The sequence below is a fragment of the Sciurus vulgaris genome, assembly GCF_902686455.1.
Source record: "Sciurus vulgaris genome assembly, chromosome: 2".
In the NCBI taxonomy this organism is placed as follows: domain Eukaryota; kingdom Metazoa; phylum Chordata; class Mammalia; order Rodentia; family Sciuridae; genus Sciurus; species Sciurus vulgaris.
In genome coordinates, this window is record NC_136462.1 from 27,646,786 (window position 1) to 27,671,486 (window position 24,701).

Here is a 24,701-nt window from a genome sequence, read left to right on the forward strand (position 1 = left end):
ATCCGCTGAACTCTCAGCCCACAACCGGAATTCACCACCAGGTAGGTGGCGGAGGAGACTTCAGTGGATCCCAGCTTTAGACTTCTAGTCCTGTGACTGAGGTTCCAGACGTGGAGCAGACACAGGCCGACCTCACCATGTCCTATCTGAAACTGAGTCATCGTTGTTGTTTTAAGCTGACAAATTTTGGGGATGATTTATCTAATTATGGGGTAAGTTATCTAATGCAGCATTCGATAATTAGTACTGTGGATTTCTCGAAATAGATCTGAGGGCTGGGGAGACAGCTCAGCTGGTAGAGTGCTTGCCTCGTAAGCACAAGGCCCTGAGTTCGATGCCCAGTACCGCGCAAAAAAAAAAAAAAAAAAAAAAAAAAAAAAAGAGAAGGGTTGAACCTATCAAAATAGATCTGAAATATTCAGAATAAATAATAAACAGACTTGGGGTATGCATTCAAATATTCAGACAGTGAATGCACTAGGAGACAGACATGATACCCATGGAGTCCTCTGCCAGAGAGTTAGTGCAGAAAGCTAGGAGGGTGCACATCCAGGGCAGTGTCCCAGTGAAGTAGGAAGCCAGGGAGAGAAGAAATGACTTGTACAAAACACTGGCATAATTAAGGTTAGAGAATTTTCTGGCATTTGTGCATGGAAGTGGGAGGGAGTATGTGTCAGGTAAAGGGGCCAGCAAATATATTAGAAACAGTGAAACTAGAAATAGATGTGTCTAACTCAATTAAGTCAAAAGATCAGAGAGGACAAGTGTCTTGTCTGATGTTGCACAGCTTGTGAGCTTGACCCAGGTCCTGAGTCCTTCATCAAACCCTGCCCTTATGCCCTGGGAATACCTGTAACAGACACTTGAGTAACTCCTTATTTGGCCTAAAGGATTTATGACCATTATTTCCTTTGCTGTCTTCACAAAAATTCAGGAAGAAGTTAGGGTGAGCATGATTCCCATTTTACAGGTGAAGAGAAGCTAGGCAAATTGTATTCCTAGTGACAGGAGCTGGCATATCAGAGCTGCTGGGTACCAGTGACTTTGATGATGACAAAAGATGATGATAATGATTCCTAGCTCATATACTGTACCACTATTGTGATCACCGTACTCTGGTCTCATGTTCTAGAAACTAATATACAAGGTCATAGGGCATCAACACTGTATCAGTCTGCTCTGACTCATCTTCTGTTCTCGTGGCACCGAAGCTAGAGTCGGATTCCCAGAGAGGAGAGTCTGGTGCACTTTGCTTGGGTCCTGGGCCCACCCTTTGGCTGGAGGACGGTGGGGCCACTTCCTCAGCTGCCTGGCCATGACTACAGGTACTGGAGGCAGAGGGGGTGTGGTAAAGGAGGGGCGTGGGGAGCTCTGTGGGGAACTCCAGCCACGCTGTGCTCGTGCAAAAGGTGCCCACCCCCTGTGGGTACAGTCAGTTCAGTAGCCGGAAGTTGTATGTGGCTGTTTAAAATTAAATTCAACCTTAAATAAAATTAAATATTGAGTTCCTCAATCCCTGGTCACATTTCAAGAATTCAGGAGCCACATTTGGCTCTTGGCTACTGTAGTGAATGGTACAGATTGTAGCCTCTTCCCATCGTTGCAGAGATTTCTACTGGACAGTGCTACTCCATGATTCTTATTAGGATTCACCTTCTCCTTTTGTTCTTTATTTCATTAATTAGGAACATGGACAACACAAAAAAGAAGGTGAGCCATAATCTTCAGCCGTTTATTCAACAGGCAGATAGATGCTAAGCGTCTACGCTGAATCATGCGTGGTTGTAGGCCTCAGGGATAATTGGGAGGGACCTTAGATATCTTCTGTTCCTTAGAATCACTCAGGGAACTCTTGACACCCAGGCTCCACCCGGCAGAGTTTCTGATGAAATTGGTCAAGAGTGAAGCTTGGTACCCAGAATTTAGGGAGGCTCCCAGGTGATGCTAATGTGCAGCTGGGCTTGAGAACCAGCATAATCCGGTCTGGTTAGTGAAGTGATTAGCTTCAGATAAACCTGAAAAACTGAGTCAGCTGAGTCTGAATTTCCCTCCAGGGTTCTTAAGACAAAATCGGAGAGTTCTCTGTGGATTTGTCATCTGTTTGAATCGAATGCAAAATTCTTAGAGGAGAATGAGGCCTACTCTTCCTAATCCAAACATAATCTAATTCATTTTGAATAAATTGCCCAAGGAATCTCTGAGTTAGTGGATTTATTTATTTATGCTACTGGGGATTGAACCCAGGAGTACTTTACTGCTGAGCTACAGCCCTTTTTATTTTTGTCTTGAAACAGGGTCTTGCTAAATTGCTAAGGCTGGCTTGGAACTTGCAATCCTCCTGCCTTAGCCTTCTGAATTGCTGGGATTACAGGACATGTGCCACCACTCCTGACTTGGGGACCATCTTAGATCTCTTCTTTCTCAAACTGGACGTGCATTTCTGTGCAGTTTTTGTCAAGTGGGTGACTACCCCCCACTTGAATGCCCTCTACTGAGGACCTCGTGCACAGCAGATGCTTCACATGCAGCTTTGCCTAATCCCAGGACAATCTTGCAGGGCTGGTGTTGCCGATACGGCTTACAGGTGAGCAAACTGAGATTCGAAGATGTTAAAGATAACTTGTCCAAGTTTGCACAGCTGGGATTCCAGCTTCATATTCCTTTCTGCAAACTACCCTGCATCTCCCCCAGAGTTGGGTGTGCCGGGCCCCTGGCAGACGGCTTCGTTCTTCTCTGGATCCATTTAGGAAGGAAAGCTCTGTGCAGGTGAGAGGCAGTCCTTCGCGGGTCGCTGGAAGCCCTGGAGCTTATATAATCTGGACAGTAGTCACCTGTGTTTGGTGAAAGTACTGGGAACCTGGGGGGCAGAGGGCTGGGGATAGGACAGGTGAGGGGATTAAAGTGGGGTTTGTTTAGCTGATGGTTGTGCCAGGATTCTTTTGGCTAAGGGATGTGGAGGAGGCAGGCAAGGCCACTGTGGTACCTAGAGCAGGTGGCTCTCAGACACCTGGCAATTATGGTGCCTACTTGGTGTATGCATCTACTCTTGGCCTGGATTCCTGTGGGCTGGCAGAGTGTCTGTCTCGCCATGTATCTTTGCAATCTGAGTCTCTTCCTGACATTTCCTGGGCAGCCCGGCTTGGCCTCCAGGGGCTGGGAAGGGGCAGGATGCATTGTGTCCATTCCAAAGGACTCTAACAGAGCAATCTCAGCCTGCTGTTCTCTGGGGACCACCTCATAGTGGCTTTCCAAGTAGATCCAGGCCTTGGACAGCAGCAAGGGCCACACTTAGAAGGGCTGGGGCCTCTGTGTGCCATTCAGCAGGTCTCCGTGGGAGCAAAGCCGCATGCTATCACAGAGGGAAGAACTGTAAAGCTCTTGTCCAGCTCTTGTTTCACAGGTGGGAAACAGGCTCAGAGAGGTGACAGGACTTGCTTAGAATCACACAGGCAGTTAGTGGCAGGGATGGCAGGCGGACTTGGGGCTCCCCTCGTTTCTGGCCCATGCTGTCCTTCCTGAGGTTTTCTCCAGCAGGGGAGAAGCTGGTCGCAGGTGAGCCCCTGAGGGCTCCTCTGCAGAGTCTCCTTCTTTCCCCTGGGGGACTTAGAATCCACTTCACTGTGAACAGCCCCCTCCATCAGGTGCAGACATCAGCCCAGCATTTGTCTGGGGAGTGGCTCTGTGATAGGGCTGTATTTGTGAGCTCATTAGTCCTCCCTGCACCCAGAGGAAGATGCTCCTGTCACCCCCTTCTACTGGAGAAAGTGGGAGTTAGGAGAGGTGACAACATGCCCAAGCCCACAGCCTGGAAGTGAGGCAGAGGCAGAATTTGTTCCCAGCCCCTGTACTTGATGCTTCCCCGAGAGGCCCCGCCCCCAGTGTGCTCCCCTTGGGCTTTATGGCTCCTGTCCTCAGGGGACTGATGGGCAGCAGCCAGGCCCTGCAGGTGTGGCAGGGGTGGGTGGTGGGTGGTGAGGGTGGGAGGTGGCTAAATGCCCTTGCTGTCCATCAGTCGTGCCAAGGAAGGGAAGGCCGCGTTTCTGGGGATCCTCTGCTGGCGAGGGGCGACTATCTGGCTTGCTTGGTGTGGGCAGTCAGGGAGGTCTCCCTGTGCGTGGGCAGAGCGCCTTGGCCGGGCTGCAGGATGAATGGGCAGCATGTGTGTTCCGGGCTGGTGCACAGCTGGCTTGTGACTGTGTGTCTGCCTGCAGTGAAATGACACTCTGTTCCTGCGGAGGCAGAGAATAGGCCCACTATTCGGGACTGGGTCCTGAGATCATGTTTTGCTCTGTCCGCATCCCTTCTCGTGGGTCATGGCCTCTTAGGGAAAGTCAATGACAGAGCTTGTGTGTGTGGAGGTTAACTCCGCCAGGCCGAGCAGCAGGTGCACACAGGCTCTAGGTGACCCCTTCAAGGAAATCTTCACATTCTTGTTCTGCCTGCCTCACAAAGGACCCTTGTTTATGCCCTGCTACTGCAGGAAGGGAGACAGGGAGTGATTGACTGCCCTGCCACGCTGGCCCTGGAGACACAGGCTGTGTCAGGGACCACACGACGGTCAGGCTCTGAGGATTCAAGGAAGCCAGGAGGACAGTGGCATTGTTTTGATTTGGATATGAGGTGCCCCCCGAAGCTCCCGTAGTGCAGGAATGTTTGAGGGTGTAATGATTGGTTGGAAGAGCTGTAACTTAACCAGTCCATCCTAGTTTGGACGGACTGACTGGGTGGTCACTGGGCGTGTGCACTGGAAGGGTGCTTCTTCCCCGTGGCACTTCCTCTCTCTGCTTTCTGGGCATCTTGAACAGAACATTGCTTCTCTGCCATGCCCTTCTACCATGATGTCCTGTCTCACGTTGGGCCCAGAGAGGGAGTCATCCCACCACAGACTGAGCCTCTGAAACTGTGGACAAAAATAAACTTTTCCAATCAGGCATCTTAGCAAATGTCTGTGATACCAGGGACTTGAAGGCTGAGGCAGGAGGATCAAGTCTGAGGTCAGCCTCAGCAACTTAGCAAGACCCTGTCTCCAAACAAACAAACAAACAAAAAAGGGCTGGGATAGAGCTATGGACAAGTGCCCCTGGGTTCAATCCCCAGTACCAAAGTAAACTTTTCCTTTTGTAAGTTGTTCTTGTCTGGCATTTGGTCTTAATGATGAAAAGCTGACTCCCACAGGTGTCTTGATAAGGCTGCTGGGTGTGCTAAAGCAGGGCTTCTCCAGCTTGAGGGTGCGTCAGGAGAAACTGGGGGCTCCTCATAACCTGGCAGCTGGTCCCTTCCCCAGAGTTTCCCATTCAGCAACCCTGTGAGGCCTGCAAATCTGCATTTCTAGCAAGTTCCCAGGTAACGGGCTGGCCCAGGACTTCCCTTTGAAAATAACCATGTTGAAGTATAATTTTCAAAAAATGTAAAACTAGGCCTTCATACAAGTATAAAATGAATTTGTGTTAAAGATCATATCTGTTTAATGCCGTAATTAATAAGAGAGCAAGAAAGTTGTTAAACCAGTTAGGGAGAATATTTAAAGAGACATATAGAATTAGCAATGCTAAAATGAACTTGCCAATGGACATAAAACTGGCTAATATTCTATAAGTTGGAATGGTATTATTTTTTTAAAAAATATATGTATCTCTGCAGACAAAGTTCATTTGCATATTGCTACAGTTTGGATCTTGAATTTCCCCAAAGGCCCATGTGTTAAAGCTTGGTCCCCTGGGTGGTGCTATTGAAAGGTGGTGGGACCTTCAAGAGGTGGGACCTAGTGGGAGGTCCTTAGGTCATGGGGGAGCACATCCTTGAATGGGATTGTGGGACCCCAGACACCCCTCTGCCCCATTGCTCTCCCTTGTTTCCTGACCATGAGGTAAACTATTTTGCTCTGCTACGTGCCATGAAGTGCCATCTCACCACAGGCCCAAAAGCAATGGATCCAGCTGACTGCAGACTGGAACTTCTAAAACTGTGAGCCAAAATATACCTTTTGTCCTTATAAGTTGATTATCTCAGGTGTTTCATTATATTACCAGAAAGCTAACGCACATATCTATTGGCAAGAATATATATATTTTTTTACTCTCAGTTTTCTACAACTAAGCTTCTATCCTTAGAGGGTTATAAAATAGCCAGTTATAAATGTACACCCCTGTGGAATCAGGTAGTCCTGGGAGAGCCCCTAAATCATTTGGAGGACTTGTTAAAACACAGATTGATGAGTTCTATCCCAGTGTCATTGTTGCTTTTGATCATCCATCCAAAGACTGGAATGGAATGATGGCAGGCGGATAACAGCTAAGTCTCTCTCCTTTTTGTGTTTCATAAGTAATGTTAATGTCGCAAGACTTCATTCTTGGCCATCTTCTTCTCTAGACCAACGGAACAAGGAAGGAGAACCGGGTGGTGTCCATGGCAGGCAGGTCTGAGCAGGAGGGCAGTGCCGTGAGTCTGGGCTCAGAGATGGGTGAGTCATCAGCTCAGACTCCAGCAGAAGCCAGCGTGTCTTCTCCCCAGCCACTGTTCCCAGGAAGCAGCCTGGCCTCGCCATTCTGTGTTCTACAGTCGAGGATTCTTGTGTAGACTGGAAGGAGGCAGAGGGGACCTCGGCTCCCACTGAGAACTGGTTGAAGTGCAGAAGAATTTTTGGCTCATCTGTTGAATAAGACCTTGTAGCAGGTGCATCAAGCCCTTGGATTTGGATGGAATGATAAGCTCTTTGGGATTCCCCTTGAGGCCATCTAGTGGCTGTTGAGTAGAACTCTGAATCAGGGAGAATTCCTTCTTTAATTCTGAAGAGTGCATTCCAGGCCAGTCTTTCTCCTCTTGGCCTCTGCTGTCACTTCTTTGGCTGTCCTGGTTGTGTGGCCCTAGCCTTTTGTTTAATCAATACCCATTGGGCAGCATGCCTTAAGGACATGTAGAAAAGCTTTCCAAAGGGTGTTCAGTGCCGTGGGTGAGAAAGAACATCTCAGATTTTACACATTTTTCATTTTGCAAAGTATTTCCCCAGACATAATCTCATTCAATTTGATATCTTTAATGTTTGCCCATTAAAATAGCTTAAAATATCACATATCTAGGAATAAATCTAACAACATGTGTGAGAGAGACCTCTTCATTGAAAATGGTATATATCATTGAAAGAAACTGAAATCTAAGTCAATCAAGGGGTAGACCACATTCACGGATTGGAAGACTCAAGTTTTTTTGTTTTTTAATAGTTGTGTCTATTTATTGAATATTGACTATCTCATCATTTTTCGATTAATTTATAAGACTCCTGTGTCAAATGATACTTTCTAAAAGATGTCAAAATTCCAGAACTATGGGGTCAGTTCCTAGGTCGACCTGAAATCTGAAAAGCACCAACCTTTAAAGTAAGCCTGCTCTGAAGTTGTTCGGAATCTCCAGGTAGAGACAGAAATGGCAACCACCCTGGGGCAGGAGGCATTGCACTTCGTTTCTTGATATCCATTAATCTGGAGGGAAGACTCAAGTTTGCAAAGACTTTTGTCTCCAAATTAATCTTTAGAGTCAGCACAAATCCTTCTGAAAATAGTGGAAAATGTTCATTTGTGGAAATTGACAAGCTGATTTCTAAAACTCATGGAAATTCAAAGGGCCATGGACAGCAAACACAATCTTGAAAGATAAAAAGAGGAAAGATATGCACAAGAGAAATCAAGGCTTAGTATAACTCCATAGTACTAGGGCAATGTGGTATTCCTCCCCCTACCCGTTTTAAGTTCTTATTTGCTTGGTTCTAAAGGCTGAGCCCTACTAGAGTGTAGGATATGGGAAACTTTAGAGGTCTCAGTGCGTATCTGTGTCCTCTTTCAGTTGTCTAAGCTAGGCTGGAGAATGTCTGATACATCTCTGTTCATGGCAGACATGACGGGTGAGTCAAAGGCCCCCCTGCAGTTTTAGGCCATCCATTTTCCATGTAGCAACACGTCACTCTTGTTATAATTTGGATCTGGAGTGTCTTGCAAAGTCTCATGTGCTATTGGGAGGTAGAGGAAACTTTAGGAGGTGGGGCTTACAGGAAGTCAGGTCCTTGGGGGTGTGCCCTTGAAGGGCAGGGTGGGACCCTGGCCTCTCCCCCGTCTCTTTTTTTTTTTTTTTTGGTGAGGTGAACAGTCTTCTATCACGCACTCCTGCCGCCATGTTTTACTGTGTCCCCACAAGCCCAGAGCAACTGGACCAAGCTTGAACTGAAACGTCTGAAATGATGAGCCAAAAGAAATCTTTCATTTTTAAGGTGTTTATCGCGGGTATTTTGTCACAGTGATGGAAAACTAACACACACTCCATTGCTTCAAACCACAGAGGCTTCTAGCTGGAGGAATGTTAGGTACCTAGTCAGCCATGAATGGGTGAACAGGGAAAAGACAATGAGGGCCAACTGAAAACCACAGGGAGCCTCATCCCACAGATAAGCACCTGAAAGATGGGGGCGTGGTCTGTTAAAGCCTCCCCAGCCAGTTACATCCCCTTAAGAAAAATTGTTTCAGGATCAGGTCAAACCCTACCAGGTAGTGTGGACTTTCCCTATCACTGAGCTATCACAGCCTCCAATCACCCTGGCAACGAAAGCGTCAAGACCCTCACAAAGAGGGATGCTCAAAGGGTAATGAACTGATTCTGAGGGCAGGAAACTGAGGCAAAAAACAGGGACCCAATTTCCCTAAAATCGTCAACCCAGTGAGCTGCATATTGTCCTCTCTTGGAGGAAGTTCATGCAATTCCTATGCTGTCTGCCAGAAGTCGAGAAGTGGACTTGGGTGGGAGTCTCTAGAAATTTCCCTGGGACACCCCAAGAGACTGGAGGGCAGAACAGGTACACGATCCCTCTCCTCTCTGAGAGGACCCACTCTCTCCTTTGAGACCGGCCCCCTTTCCCCATCTTATCTAATAAGCTCGCGCCTGTCACTCTGAGCAACACGTCTGATACCTTTCTATAAGAATCGAGGTGAAGAGGGGCCAGCAGGTCTCTGGCCTGGACTGTGAGAAGGCAGTTCCAGCCCCTTATGCAGATGTAGGTAGCCCTTAACATGTGGCCCCTGCCGGCCCTCCAGCCTTACCATCTGCCACCCTCTCCAAACCTTTTCAACATCTTCAGCTCCTTGAGGGACTGACTCTAGCTTAAGATGGAAGGCATCTGTGGGTTCCTCTTCCTAGGACTTTCTTCTTCCCTTCAGCTCCTGCTTACCTTCCAGTTTAAACTTCCACACCTTTGGAAGGCTGGGGTCCTTGGCTCCTAGGTTGGGCAACCCCCTGCCCCAAGCCCTGAGAGCACTCGTTGCTTCCCCTTCCATGATGCTCTGCACCCTGACTCAGGATCTGTCCACCATCTCTTACTCCTAGGATGGTGCCTGGCACAGAGTAGGGCCTCCGTCTGCCTCCATTATTCACATAAGTAAGTGAATATACAAATTAAAAATTCATATTTGAAAGGCTGATTTTATAAAACCAAATCTATTCAGTCTTGCCTAACTTTACATTTTGGCAAAGAACCATCATTTTATGACGCATTGGTGCTGTGTCTGAAATTCTAGAAGTGTTGGTTAGTGTCTCTCCTTTAGTTAGCAAGACCTGTCCTCCTTGTCCAGGTGCTTGTCAGACTGGCAGAGTGTGACTGAACAGGGCCAGCATCTCCACCCCAGGAGAAATGAGGCCAGGGTGGTGTGTGGTGTCACCTTTGAGTGTGATGAGTGAGACATGGACCCGTTGTCTTTGGCAAGCCAGGGGTTTTGTCTTGTTGGTTGGTCCTAGCCAGGCGTCACCTGAAGGGCTAGACCAGCACCATGAATGACAAGTTGTGTCCAGTGGGATGGTTTAAAGTCCCAGGGAGGTGCTGGCCTTCGAGGTGGCGTTGCTCCCAGCTTTGTATTGTGACACAAAATGGGTCATTTACTTATGTTTACCAGTTTCTTTGTTCAAAGAGCTTTAAAAATATTTTTAATTGTAGAAGGACACAATACCCTTATTTTACTGATTTATTTTTTAATGTGGTGCTGAGGATCCAACCCAGCGTCTCACACGTGCTAGGCGTGCACTGCACCACTGAGCTAAAACTCTGACCCTCACATAGTTTTTCATTATAATAAAAGAATAAATGAATCTTTAGCATTGAAAATTTAGGAAATGCAGATTTTTTTAAAAAGGAAATAAAAATCCCTTGGCACTCAGAAATCAGGGCCAATGGAGCCAACAGGTTGAGGAAGCTCTGTGCCTAGGACCCCACCAGATGTTTTAATTTTAAATTCTCTTAAAATTAGAAGTGAGATAAATATAATCATGATGAATATATAATAACAGCTCTAGTCTGGATTATATTCTTCCTTACATTAATAGACTTTTCTTTCCTCTCAGTACTGAGGATGGAACCCAGGGCCTCCCACGTGCTAGGTGAGTGCTCACCCACCCTGCTAGATCTCCTGTCTTCACCTTTATACTAAATCAGTCATGAAATAGAATTTTCACATTTTTTATGGAGGAAGAGACCCAGGAAGGCAAAAGCGTCCAAAGCACTTAGAATCATAATGCATCCCTGGCAGAAATAACCACTTCCAGTGCTTTGAGAAATTTTATAGCCCCTAGTTCCCCTGCAGCCTGTGTACCCAACATGCCTGAGTACACATTTGCATAGTTATATCACTTTTACAAAAGTATGATCAGATTTGCTCAGGTTTTATATTCACTGAACCACCTAGAGATCATCCCCTTCTTTCCTCCAGAATGCTTTTCTAAAGTGTTTTTCTTTAAGGTTTTCATGTTGATTCTGAAAGTGACATATACAGTCTCATCCTAATGCCCATATAATGTTCCAGCGAGTGACTCTATTGCAATGTCATTTGCTAACCCCTCTGGTGTTTCCAGGGTTTTGCAGTCGTGAATGACACTCGGATGAACACTGCACCAGCAGATCAGTGCATTCATCTGTGACCGTTCCCTTGGAATCCGTTTCTAGATGTACCATTTTGAAATGTGATACTGAAGGAGTTAAGAACATGCCACCCCCAAATATCCTGATCTGTCATATTGACTTTTTATTTATTTATTTTTTTGGTATCGGGGATTGAACCCAGGGGCACTCAACCACTGAGCCTCTTCCCCAGCCCTTTTATGTATTTTATATACAGACAGGGTCTCGCTGAGTTGCTTAGGGCCTCACTAAGTTGCTGAGGCTGGCTTTGAACTGGAGATGCTCCTGCCTCAGCCTCCTGAGCTGCTGAGATCATATTAACTATTTTGAGTTAAAGGCACTTGAAGAATGGTTGGTGCAAACCAAGAAAACTTTTGTAAATTCTTCCGTCTTTCTAGTCACTTCTCTACCTAATTCACTACCCTAGCCCAGGTCCCTTTGTCTTGTCTCGTTTTTTATGATTGGCTACTTTTGGTCCAATTTAGTATTTAAGTGTTCAGTGTTGACTGTTGTCTTTGTCTTTATTTCCCCCTGAGGCTTCTGTGCCATTGAGACTTCCATGCTTTCTTTCCACCTGTTGATTTCCTCCTGCTATGTCAGTTGAATTCTCAGGCCCAGCTAAAAACCCCAAGAGGGCAGAGATACAACTTTTCTCCCCCAAAGTAGATCATATTCTTTTTGGGGGGATAGGGGATTGAACCCAAGGACACTTAACCACTGAGCCACATCCCCAGCCCTTTTTACTTTTTATTTTGAGACAGGGTCTCACTAAGTTGCTCAGGGTCTCACTGAGTTGCTGAGGCTGGCCTCAGCCTCTCGAGTCACTGAGATTAGCTACAGTAGATTCTAGTTAATTCCACAGTGGAAGGGTATGAGTGCCACACAGGCCACCTGCGATGTTACCTGAAGATGGCCTGGAGCCCTGTCTTACGTTATTTGTGCTCCTTAAGTCAACTTGTGTTTATCCCACCTGTCAAGTTGGCAGGAAGTCCAATTCCGGGGATGGCTGGGTCTCGCTCCACCTGCCCAAGGTTATACAAAGCTCTAAAGGTCGTAAGCACTAAGGCTACATCTGGGATGGTTGGCCGGCCCGAATCGCAGCAGCTTGTGTGTTTTCTTTGGGCTTCTGTCAATGCTGCATCCATGCCACATTTGGGGCAAGGGACTTTTGGGGGGACTTGAAGCCTTTGGACTGGGGCTCACGCCTGTGGTTCTGCCAGCATGATGATCTGTTTCCTCAGATCTTGCCAGAAGGAGCTTCATGGCTACCCGCAGCTGTGTGGGGCCTCTGTCTTCTGCCTCTGGCTCCTCTGACCTCCTCCTGAGGGATGCATTTCCTCCCTTCTTGCTTTAGCAGCAGATGACATTGGCTTGAAGCTCGTTGGCTTTCTGCTCTGCAAATCCCCAAGGTAAGCCACCCAGAAAGCCTCACTGCCAGCTTAGGCTTAAAGAAGGAGTGACTATAAATGATATTTGATATTCTCAAATGATTCAACTGCAAACAGAATGAAAATGTTTATGTTGGCGGTAATACTTTAGAAAAGAACCCTCGTGGTAGTCATTGAGCTGACTTCTGGATGCACTAAGTAGGGCTACATCTTGGCTGTGGAGAAGGGGAGACGTGGGTTCTGTGGTCAAGTAATTTATGCATTTTGGTAACAAGTACAAATTGCCAGATGAATGGTGAAGCAGGAAGTTTCTTCCTTTTTTTTCCCCTATTTCTCTCTCCTTTGGTGTTGATGTTTTCCAATGCTAAGTGGATTAATGTGCATATATTGCAAATTTTACTTGGCTTAGCGATGTGTGGTGTAGGGGAGGCAGAATTTTACCTCTCCCCTCTTAAGGCTTTTCAGCTGAGCCTGATAATTAAATTGACGTGACACATTGACAGGAGAAAAGCATTCAGATGTATTTAATGGATGTTTTAAGTGTTTTTCACAAGGAAACACAACCCAAACACATGCTTAGAGTTGGACATTTATATACTGACTTGGACCAAGAATAGTAAGTTATCAAAGATAACTTTGCATTCCTCTTAATTAATTCCTATTAATTAACTTACTACTTGATAACTTACTATTGGTAACTTACTGTTCTCACTCCAGTCAGAATGGCCATTATCAAGAATACAAGCAACAATAAATGTTGGCAAGGATGTGGGGAAAAAGGTACATTCATACATTGCTGGTGGGACTGTAAATTGGTGCAGCCATTATGGAAAGCAGTGTGGAGATTCTTCAGAAAACTTGGAATGAATCCACCATTTGACCCAGCTATCCCACTCCTCAGTTTATACCCAAAGAACCTAAAATCAGCACACTACAGTGACACAGCTACATCAATGTTTATAGCAGCTCAGTTCACAAAAGCCAAAATATGGAACCAACCTAGATGTCCTTCAACAGATAAATGGTATCTATGTGGTATATATACACAATGGAATATTACTCAGTCTTAAAGAAGAATGAAATGATGGCATTTGCAGGTAAGTGAATGGGGCTAGAAAATATCAAGCTAAGTGAAATAAGCCAATCCCCCAAAACCAATGGCTGTTTTCTCTGTTATGCAGATGCTTTTCACAATAAGGGGGTGGGGGCTAGGGCAAAATAGAGGTACTTTGGATTAGGCAGAGGGGAGTGAAGAAAGAGAGAGTATGGGGGTAGGAAGGAGAGTAAAATGAATGAGACATTATTACCCTGTGTGCATTATGTGATTCCATGACCTGTGTAACTCTACATCACGTACAACCAGAAGAATGAGAAGTTATACTCCATTTATATGTGATGTGCCAAAATGCATTCTCCTGTCATGTACAATTAATTAGAACAAATAAAAAATTTTTAAAAGAGTAATTAAATTATGTGCAGGAGATTAAAAGAAGGTAAAAATTATTTTAACAAGGTGTGTAGAGATTCTTGTCTTAACTCTCCATTTGTGATGATAAGAATGATACTGTGCCTCTAGTGTAGGGACTGAGCCTGTCATCTCCAGCTCTTAGGAATCAGAACCAAGTTCAGAGGGACCTTCCTGCACCTGCTATTCTGCAGGTGCCTTTAACTCAATCACTACTCCAGGGTGGCAGATTTGGGGGTGGCTGTTCTTAACTCCTTGGGCAGGAAGGAGGCCATTGAACACTATGATCTAGAGGGGTGACCTTGTGTTTTCTGTAGCCTTTGTCTCTGGTTAGCCTTAACTGCACCTGTGTTCCTTGCAGTTTCTGACAAAGAAACTTCCTTTGGAGAGTCCGAATACTTCAACTAAAGTCATTTTGAACCGGAGGGAAATGTTTGAAAGCTCAGCCTTTGTTAGCCCAAAGAACATTGTTTCATGGACAGTGATTGAAATAGTCATTTCCTCAGGGAAGCCTTTGTCATTGAAACCTGCTTTGATTATGGAAGCAAATGTTTTGGCTTTGAAGAAGTGCCCCTGTTGTTATGAATTATTCTAACAGCTCCCCAGCCGTTCATTGTAGGGTTATTTATTTATTTATTTACCAGGGATTGAACCCAGGGGTGCTTAACCACTGAGCCACATTGCCAGTCCTTTTTTATATTTTATTTAGAGACAGGGTCTTGCTGAGTCACTTAGGGTCTTGCTAAGTTGCTGAGGCTGGCTTTGCACTGGTACTCCTCCTGCCTCAGTCTGCCGAGTCCCTGGGATCATGGGCTTGCGCCATCCCTGCACCGGGCTTATTGTAGGATTATGATGGTGTTATGGTTTAGATGTGGTGTCCTCCAAAATCTCACATGTGAAGCAACGCAAGAAGGTTTGGAGGATAAATAATTGGGTTGCAGCCTTGACCTAATCAGTGAATTAATTACTGATGGGATTGACTGAGTGGTAACTGGAGGCAGGTGGGTGTGGCTGGAGGTGGTGGTTCATTGGGGTATAATTATGGGGTATGGATATTTTGTATCTGGAGAGTGGAGTCTCTCTCTCTCCTTCCTGATCACCGTGTGAGCTGCTTCCCTCCACCACACTCTTCTGCCATGATGTTCTCCCTTACCTTGAGCCCCAAGGGATGGAGCTGGCCTTCTGTGAACTAAGGCCTCTGAATCCGTGAGCCCTCAAATAAACCTTTCCTTTTTTATAGTTCTGGTCGGGTCTTTCAGTCACGGCAGTGAAAAAGCGGACTAACATAGATGGTTAGATTCTTTGGGTTTGAACAAGAAAGATGCTTGAGCTACCTTGGCTAACACTAACAGGCAAGGTGGTGCAGTGAAGGGGGCAAGTCCTCACAGCTGGGCTGTCCGTATTTGCAGTCCTCACTCTGGTGATGCAAGCTGAAGCTTTAGTGAATTATCTGAGGGTCCTGGGTCTCAGTTTCTGCATCCATGGAATGGGGGTGATGGTAGTTTTGACTTCCTATGATTGTTATAACTGCTAATTAGTGTATGAAAAGCACTTAGAGATGGCGAAATGCTAATAAGCGTTGTGGTATAATAAGGACTGTGAACAGTAGTGTATCCATATAATTTCTTGGTTTTGACCATTGTGCTGTGATTAGGTAGGATGTTATCCACGGAGGATTCTGGGTAAAGGGTGTACAGGAACTTACAGGCTTACCATGGGATTCCAAAATTATTTCAAAAGTTAAAGAGCACTTAGAGGAACTATTTTTGATTGTGTGATTCTTTGACAGGAGATAAAACTTTCTGAAGCTGAGGACTGTGATCCTCTTTCCCTGCTTCCCAATATTTTCTAATAAAATAGGTAGCATTCCAGTTTTCCTTAGCCTAGAACAACCTTGAAGCAATCGTCATTACATTGAACATTTGAGGACTCAAGAAGATGGTCCGTGTTTATTTCCTCCTGTAACCTAGCACAGTGCATGACACATAGTAGGCCTTCAGTAAATAGTTTCTGGTTAAAGAAAGAATTGAGATGTTGGGTGAGAGGAAAAAGGCAGGAAGGGTCATGTGCAGATGTCTGTTGGAACCCTCAGCGCATGCGCACACAGATGCATCGATTCCTGTGCAAACTAGGGGATGCCTATATTATAGACAGTGTCAGTCAGATTGGAAGACAACGCCTAGGCAGAATCTTGAAAGCCCAAAGGCATTTCCCAGAAGCTCTTGACAATGCCAGCTTCTCTCTGCATATAACACATATAATGCAATAATTTTTGTTTAGGATTTGCTTCAAAAGAGTCAAATATTGACAATGTCTACTTCAATATATCATTATCACTGGGGAGGGCAGGATATATAACAAATATTTCATAGTTCATAGAAATAGATGGAGCTATTACACATGTGTATGTCTTAGTTCCCCAAGTAGACTGTGGCTGTTGGAAGCCACAGACTGTCCTTGAAGCCCCCTCCTCCATCCATTGTTCTACAAATAGCTGGTTGGTATACAGCTGGTTGGTACATTGTTTTAAAAAAAGTTATCTACTGTCCTCTAACATCACAAATAATATTTATTTTTTGTGGTGCTGAAAATTGATCCCAAGGCCTCACACATGCTGGGCAAATACTCTATCACTGAGCCACATCCCCAACCTCAGCCTATATAATCTTTTTTAAAATTACAGCTTTATAGTTATACATCGTGGTTGGGTTCATCTGACAATTCATACATGCATGGAATTCAATTGCAGTTCATGACCCCATTTTCCTCCCCCTTTCCTTCCTGTTCTCCCTCTCTCTCCCATTCTCCTATCTGTACTTGATTTGCTTTCCCTCATCTATGACTTTATGTCTGGTTCTTCCTATTTATAATCTTCATAATATATAATCTCAATAATCAGTCACATTTTCAAACACTCTTGGCGGTACTATTATGAAAGAAATTTGTATTTATTAAAACAAATGCAAAGAGTACAGAAAAGAAGATTTATATGATATATTGTTGATAACCTGTTTTCTGATTATGGTCTAGAGAATTCGCATTATTACACATACCAACATCATCATCTCTACTGACTTCATAATTTTTATTTTACACATGGACTGTCAGTTCAACCCCTACTGTTGAACATTTAGGGTATGTCTCAGTCTGTTAGTGCTGCTATAACAAAGTACCCGAGACTGGATAATATATGAGAAACAGAAACGTATTTCTCATGGGTCTGGAGGCTGTGAGATGTGGTGTCCCCAAAAGCTCACATGTGAGAATGCAAGAAGGTTTGGAGGATAAATGATTGGGTTATAGTGTCCAAGATCACTGGCATATTGGTGTCTGGTGAAAGTCAGCTACCTGCATCCTCACATGGTAAAAGGAAGAAGAGTAAAAGAGAAACTTCACTAAGTGAAGTTTTCATAAGGCATTAATCCCATTGATTAGCACTGAGTCCTCTGACTTAGTCTTCTTCTACAGATTAATACTATCATATCCCACCTCTTAATACTATCATATTGGAAATTATATTTCAACATGAATTTTTGGAGGGACACAAACATTCAAATTATAACACCCCCCATTTATGTCCTTATATGCATGAACACATCCATTCCATCCCATTAGCTGCAAAACGTAACTTGTTCCAGCATGAACTTGAAATTATAAGTCCAAAAGCTCACCTCCATGTCATCTAAAGCAGGTTTTGATGAGACTCGGGTACAATTCATCCTGAGGCAAATTCCCTCCAGCTGTGGGTCTATGAAGTCAAGCAAGTTAAGTGCTTCCAAAATACAGTGGTGGGACAGATGTAGGACAGGTATTCCCATTCCAGGAGGGATAGGTAGGAAATCAGAAAGGCCTAGCAGGTCCCATGTAGGTCCAAAACCCAACAAAACAAACAGCTCGAGGCCCGAGAATACGCCGTGCCTCCATGCCCCACCTTCTGCATGTATTGGGGGGTGTTGGGTTCCCGAGGCCCTGGAGGTGCCTGTCCCCATAGTCACTCTGGTGTAGTCTGTGGAGTCAGGAGCCTGTGGCTTTCCCAGGCTGGTGTTGCATGTTGTGACTCCACAACTCTGGAGTCTTGGGTGCAGTCCCAGCTGCACCCTGCTGGGCATTGGCCTAGTGAGCTTTCTGCCACAGGGCCCGAGGCTCTCCTGGGTTTCCTCTGGGATCTAGGTGGAAGCCCTGCTCTGTAGTGGGTAGGTTCTCAGGCCTGCAGTTGGTACCATGTGGGGTTACTGCTTGTGTCCCCAGAGCAATTGCCTGGGACATATCTGATCACACTTGAGCCACTCTTGAGATGACCAAGGAACCCTGCACCCAACGTGTGGAGCAGAAACTTGGTGTGGCCCAGGTAGAGAGCCCTGAGGTCCCATGGGTGTCCTGGACCCCTCGCTTGGAACTGTTCTACCCTCAAGGTCTTCGCACTCTGTGCCTGGGATGAGAGCAGCAGCATGATTAATCTCTTAAAATGCCTTCAGGGTCATTTTTCTCGTCCTGATGAGCCACATCTGGGTTTCATCCTATCTATACTAAATCTCTTTATTAAATAGTTGGGTGGCCCTACCCTTTGGCATTTTCTCCCAAACATTTTTTTTATTCTTTATAATCTTTATAGGTTGAGAATTTTCCAAATCTTTAAGTTCTATTCCCCTTTTTATTATAAATTCTGTCTTTGGTACATTTCCTTCAGAATTTTGCTGTAAGCAGTCAGGAGAAGCGGGGCAGCAACCTCAACACTGAGTTTAGAGATTTCCTCCAGCAAATACCCTAGTTCATGGCTCACAAAGCACCAGGACAGGGCGATTCAGCCCAGTTCTCTGCTACTTTGTAACAAGCATAGTTTTCCCTCTAGTTTCCATTACCTTGCTCCTTATTTCCCTCCGAGGGCTCATCAGCATTGCCTTTACTGTCCACATTCCTTCCACCATTCTGCTCATGACCACTTAGATGATCTCTGGGAAGACTTGGGCTCTCGGTAGTTCCCAGCAGAATACCCTTTATGCTCAGTTCATGGCAATCTAGGTGTTTCCCAGGAGGCACCTTCCGTTAGTAAACTTTCTGTCACTGTAACAAATGCCTGAGGTAATCACCTTATGAAGAGAAAAGCTTTCTTGTGGCTCACAGTTTTGGAGGTTCTGGTGCACGATCAATTGGTCCTGTTGCTTTGGGGGCTGTGGTGAGGCAGTGTGTCATGGTGAGGGCACGTGGCAGAGTAAGACCACTTACAACATGACCAGGGAGCAAAAGAGAGGAAGAAGAAGGTGCTGGGTTCCACTATCCCCTTTGGGATCATGCCTCCAGTGACCCAAAGACCTTCCACTGGGCTGCATCTCTTCATGTTTCTACCACCTCCTTCCCAGTGGCACCAAACTGAGGACTAAACCTTCAACATATTGACTGTTAGGGACATTCTGGATCCAAACTATAGCACACTGCCTGCTCTTCAGCCTCTACTCATTACTTCCTTCCAAAGCTGCTTCTACCTTTGCAGGTATTTGTTATGGCAGTACCCCTGCTTCTCAATACCAATTTCTGTCTTAGTCTGTTGGTGCCACTATAACCAAACACCTGAGGCTGGGTAATTTATAAATAATAGAAATTTAGTGTTTAAGGATTCTGGAGGCTGAGAAGTTCAGGATCAAAGAATTGGCCTTCTGTATTTGGTGTGGGCTGCTCTCTGCTTCCAAGATGGTACAATGTTGATGCATCCTCAGGTGGAAGGCAGAAGGATGGGAGAGGCCAACACTGTGGGAACCTCTTTTATAAGGTGTGAATCCCATTGACTGGGGCCAAGCCCTCATGACTTTATCACCCCCTAGAGGTCCCACCTTAATCAGCCCTACTGTCTGAGTTTCAATATGAATTTCAGAGGGGATACCAGCATGCGAACCCCAGCAGTGTTATATCCTTATTTTTTTTCTATGTATATTACAACTCAATGACTGTCTTTGAACAGACTTTCTTGGGAAAAATTCTTAGGAGTAGACTTGCCATTACTTTTGGTTTAAAGCTTGATTATATTATAGTTGTTCAGTTTTGAAGCACACTGGACACAGGTACAGATGTCGGTTTCCCCACCTTAAGTGTAAGACTCTAGAAAAGAGGAAGAGGCCCTTCAGGAAGTGTGTATCCTCTACTGTTCCTCGCACAGCCCTGGGCATTAGAAGTGCTTTGTTTGCATGTTACAGTACACCTGCGACCGTCCGAGAAGCTTAAATCAAAAAATCATTTACTTAGATAGTTGAGAGTCTGGGTGTGGACAGCTCAAGGCAACACCTCAGCTGATGTCCTGCTAACCTTCCCTCTTCAGCACACTTCCTGTCCCTGGCTGGCCATCTTACAGGGTGGGATGATTGTCTTCACACCCTCTCATCTCAAAACAAGGAGGTGGGCAGAGCAGTTCTCCTCTTGCCTCTGCTTGTATCACAGAGGGACATATTTTCTAAAAGTCATCCGGGAATATATCCAAAGGAAATGAAGTCAGCATGCAAAAGAGATGGCTACATATCCATATTTACTGCAGCGCTCTCCACAATAGCCAAGATGTGGCATCAGCTCAGGGGCCTGTCAAGAGATGAATGGATGAAAAAAAAAAGTGGTATATATACACAGTGGAGTATTATTCAGCCACAAAGAAGAATGGAATCCTGTCATTTGCAGGAAAATGGATGGAACTGGAAGATATCACGTTAAGCAAAATGAGCCAGACACAGAAAGATAAGTATCATGTTTCCTTTTATATGTGGAAACAAAATAAAATGAAAACCCAACCTGAAAGTAGAAGAGGGGAAGGGAGGGGACTTATGAGGGGGACCTGGGGGAGATGGAGACAGGAGGAGGACAAGAGAGGTTGAAGGAAGGTGGACATGATCCAGATACAATGCATGCATGTGTGTAAATGGAGAAAGTCATTAATTTGTACAATTGTGTATAGTTGTGTTAATAAGCACAACCATAATTTTAAGTAAAACCACCTGGAGTCTTCCTTCTAGCCCATGGACCAGAATTGGAACTCAAGGCTACTTTTAGCCACAAAGGAGGCTCAGAAGTCGGGACTCGTGTGCTTCAGGCCCTGTAGTCTTTTTTATTTTCCTGCATTTTTGGGGGGATTAGAGTTGTGCAGAATGATGGGACTTGTTGTCACACAGCTGTACACGCTCACAACAGAGCAATATAATGTCACTCCCAGGATGTCCCCTCCTCCCTGCCTCCCACCCGAGTCCCCTTCCTCTACCGATCTCCCTTTGATTTTCGTGACTTCTACTCTGTTTTTAAAGATTCCCTTGTCAATTAAAAACACAAGAACCCTAACAGCGTGAGGACATTTGGAGTTTATTTTGAAAGGTGACCTTCAATGAACTGTGGGAAGTACTGTCTTTGGGCACTACCGCTGATGCGACCCAGGATGGAGACACCGTGGAGTTGAGGTTCAGTGTCGTCTCCTTAACATGCAGGTCTGGCCTCACCGCGTTTCACCTGGAGTCTTTGCAAATCTGGATTTGCAGAGCTTCATGAATGTGAGATGCAGCAAACGGCCCTCCAGAGCCCCAGCCTCAGGTCGCCTGGGCCAGAGCTCAAGACCCAAGGGCCTGGGACCTCAGGTCTGCAACTCAACCACTGAGCGACACGCTTCCTTTCTCCTCCAGTCTGGATTCCCGTCCCCCCACGCGCCCTGCTCTCCTCTCCTAAACTCTTCATCCTCCTTTTTCGGTCCTGTCTTCCCCTTGCTCCCTTGGAAAGGCCGGTCCTCTTGGCAGGAGAAAGGCTGGAATCTGAGACGGGCTGGCAGCCAGCAGGAGCAGCTGTAAGGTCACACTTGGTTGTGTCAGCAGATGGGAAAGAGGAAGTGAGGCTGCACAGGCTTCCGGCCCTCCCTGGGGCAGACTAGCCCCTATCCCCCCGTCTGGACCCCTGTTCCTGGGGGAGGGTGCCCCCCCATACCACTTTGACATCAGAACTATTTTGAGCTAAAATCACTCTAAAAATAGTAGAAAGCAAGGAGAATGTCATGGTTAGGATATGAGGTGTCCCCCCAAAAGTTCCCGTTAATGCAGAGCTATGGAGAGGTAATATGGTTGGGTTGAGAGAGCCATAACCCAGTCAGCCCATCCTGGTCTGAATGGACCGGGTGGTAACTGCAGGCAGGTGGGGTGAGGCTGGAGGAAGCGGGTCGCTGGGGGCGTCTGGTGCAGCTGGTCCACCTTCTCTTCTTTCTGCCTCCTGGTTCCCATGAGGCGAGCAGCTTTCCTCTGCTCTTCAGCTCTGAGTTTCTGCCTCATCTTAGGCCCAGAGCAATGGAGTCAGCCACCTAGGGATGGAGACCCCTGAAACCGTGAGCCCCAAGTAAACTTTTCCTCCTCTAAGTGGTTCTTGTCAGGGATTTGGTCACAATGACGGAAGAGCGGACTAAAGCCGGCATCTTCATCTCTGTGTCTCTCTGAGAGCAGGAGGTAGACACTGCCATGAGGAAGACGCTGTCCCCACCAGGAGAGAAGAAGCATGCTCTGGGTCACTCAGGGAATGCTTTGCTGGGACGGTCTCGGCCGATTCTCAGTCGGTGACGGCGCCTGTCCCCCAGCGTCTCCCTGCTCAGCCTTGCTCTTTGCTAAGACCAAACCCATGAAACTGTTTTTCTTTCTTCCGAGACCAGAATGTGTGAGAGGGTAGGCTGCTCCCACTCCTGGAGTGGCCGCTCCCGGGCTGGTCAGGAGGGGAGGGAGGCGACTCTGTCCTCTTGACCCAGTTTCGGGAGCAATCCTGGCCTTGGCTCTGGTGCCTGCCCCTCTGATCTGTGGTGCCAGCTCCCCAGTTTCTGAGATCTAAGTGGCTCCAGGACCCTAGTGGTGCCAGAGCAATTGGTCCTGGTTATTGGTCACTCCTGAGCTGTGCTTTGGTCTTGTCCACGTGGTCCTTGGGTGGGACGGGGGTCACCGCTGCTTCATTCTGAGGAGACCTCCGAGCCCCTCAAGGGTCCCAGCCACACAGGCACGTCTCAGGGCTTAGCCGTGGTGGCTCTTGGCTTTGGAGCGGGGCGCAGGCTCTCTAGAACCCATCATTTTCTGGTTTTCCTGTCTCCTCCGACCCCAGCCCAGGGACAGTCTTTGCCGGCTCTTCGGGTCTTTACCTGGACTCTGCTCGGTCTTCCCAGCTCTTGATCTCAGGGCTTGAGGACTGGGAGTCTCACAGACTAGTCTCGGCTTCCTGCTCTTCCACGGCTTCCTTGTGGTGCCCAGGATCTGCGGAAAAGGGTCAGAAAGCAAAAAGGGAACAGGGACCTAACCAACATGACCCTGCTTCTGAGCACCCATCCTGTGGCCCCGTGCCCAGCATTTAGCACACGATGTTGAAAAATAAGTGAGTGAGCAAGAGAATGAATGAATTCAGTCCTGGCTCAGAGAGGACTTGGGTTCCAGTCTTAGCCCCTGGCTGACCTCCTTCCAGTGACCTAATGCTTAAAGGAAGGGGGATGAGATCATTTCTGGGATCCCTTCCAGCCCCAACACTCTAGATTTTGTGTCCACATAGGAAAAAAGAATATTTATTCCCTCGCCCATCACACTTGAGCGGGGAAGAAAGCCCCGGATGCCTACAAATGTGCCCCCCCCTTGTCCAGTACACCTCTCCACCGTCACAGAGCTACCTGCTGGGAAGGCCCACCTAAGTGTATCCCTCACTCTGGTCAGGGAATCACCAGCTGCTCAGAGCCTCAGTAACGTCCCAACAAAGGAGGGAAAACTTGGGACACTTTGAAGTTTGGTTTGGTAGTTTCGTCAGTGTGGACGTGGAATGCTTGATTAGATTGCTGGATTTTGACGGGGAGGGGGACACAGCAGAGCGAGGGTGTCCAGCCTAGAGGTCCTAAGAGTCCTGGGTGTGAGCTGTCATTGGGGGCTTCCTGCAGAAGAGATGACCTTTCAGGAAGTTCCCTGAATGAATGGTAAAGGTATCTTCAACTTCTTCTCCTGGGCAGGCATCTTCTGGAATAACAGTAGAGTGATTTTGAGCAGGCAGTGGGTCAAAGTCATGTTAATATGCACAGTGAGTTGTGGGTGGTCTCACGTCGCCCCGAGTCACCCTTGCTGTCTGTCAGAATGACATTGACGTCCGCTGCCACCCTGTTCTGGTCCCCAGAGGCTGACCCTTTGGGTGATTGACGCTCTTCTGCCTCTTTGGTCCAGTTGGGCCTGGCCCATGGTGGCAGGGAAGAGAGTGAGGTCAGAAGGCTCACTGAATTCTCTTCCCTGCTGGGCTGGCCTGTGGGCTGCTTCCTTCCGGTTTCAGCCCTCAGTTCCTGGTGGGTGCCTCCTCAGGCCCTCCGTCCTGAGTTGGGGTGTCTGCCCAGACTAGGGGGGCCCAACTGCCATTATTCCTGTTACTGTTCCTCTGGTTTCTTACTCCCAGTGACTCCAACATTGGAGATCAGTGGAAAACTCGAAAGAACATACCAACTGTGCACTGTTTATTAATACATTATCAAACGAAGGTGATTTTCAGAGAAAGTAGCAATCAAGACAGCTATGCAGTGAACACGTTAAGGATTTTATTTAGTCCATCGTTAGTGAAAGCTGTTAAGATGTTACGACCAGTTCCCATGAGAAGTCAAACACAAATTTATATGGAGTAAATCAGCACTGAAATAAATGTTCAAATACAAATGGTCCTCAAATTACGACAGGGTTACATCTTGATAGACTCATTGCAGGGTGATAGACTCATTTAATGCATTTAATACAGTTCCCAGCATCGTGGCTCAGCCTAGCCTGTGCTACCATGCTAGAACACTTAGGCTAGCCCAGGGTTGGGCAGAGTCATCTCACACAAAGCCTGCTCTATGATAAGCTGTTGAATATCTCATGTAGCTTATTGAATATTGTGCTGAAAATAAAATGGAATGGACATATGGGCAGGGAGTCACCAATGGATTATT

The 24,701-nt window shown here is 46.4% G+C and overlaps 1 protein-coding gene across 1 annotated transcript in view; it reads right to left on the reverse strand.

The window, feature by feature from the left end:
• The window catches only part of ESRRB (estrogen related receptor beta), a 514,135-nt gene that overhangs the window by 129,863 nt on the left and 359,571 nt on the right, over positions 1 to 24,701 (reverse strand). The window lies entirely within an intron of this gene.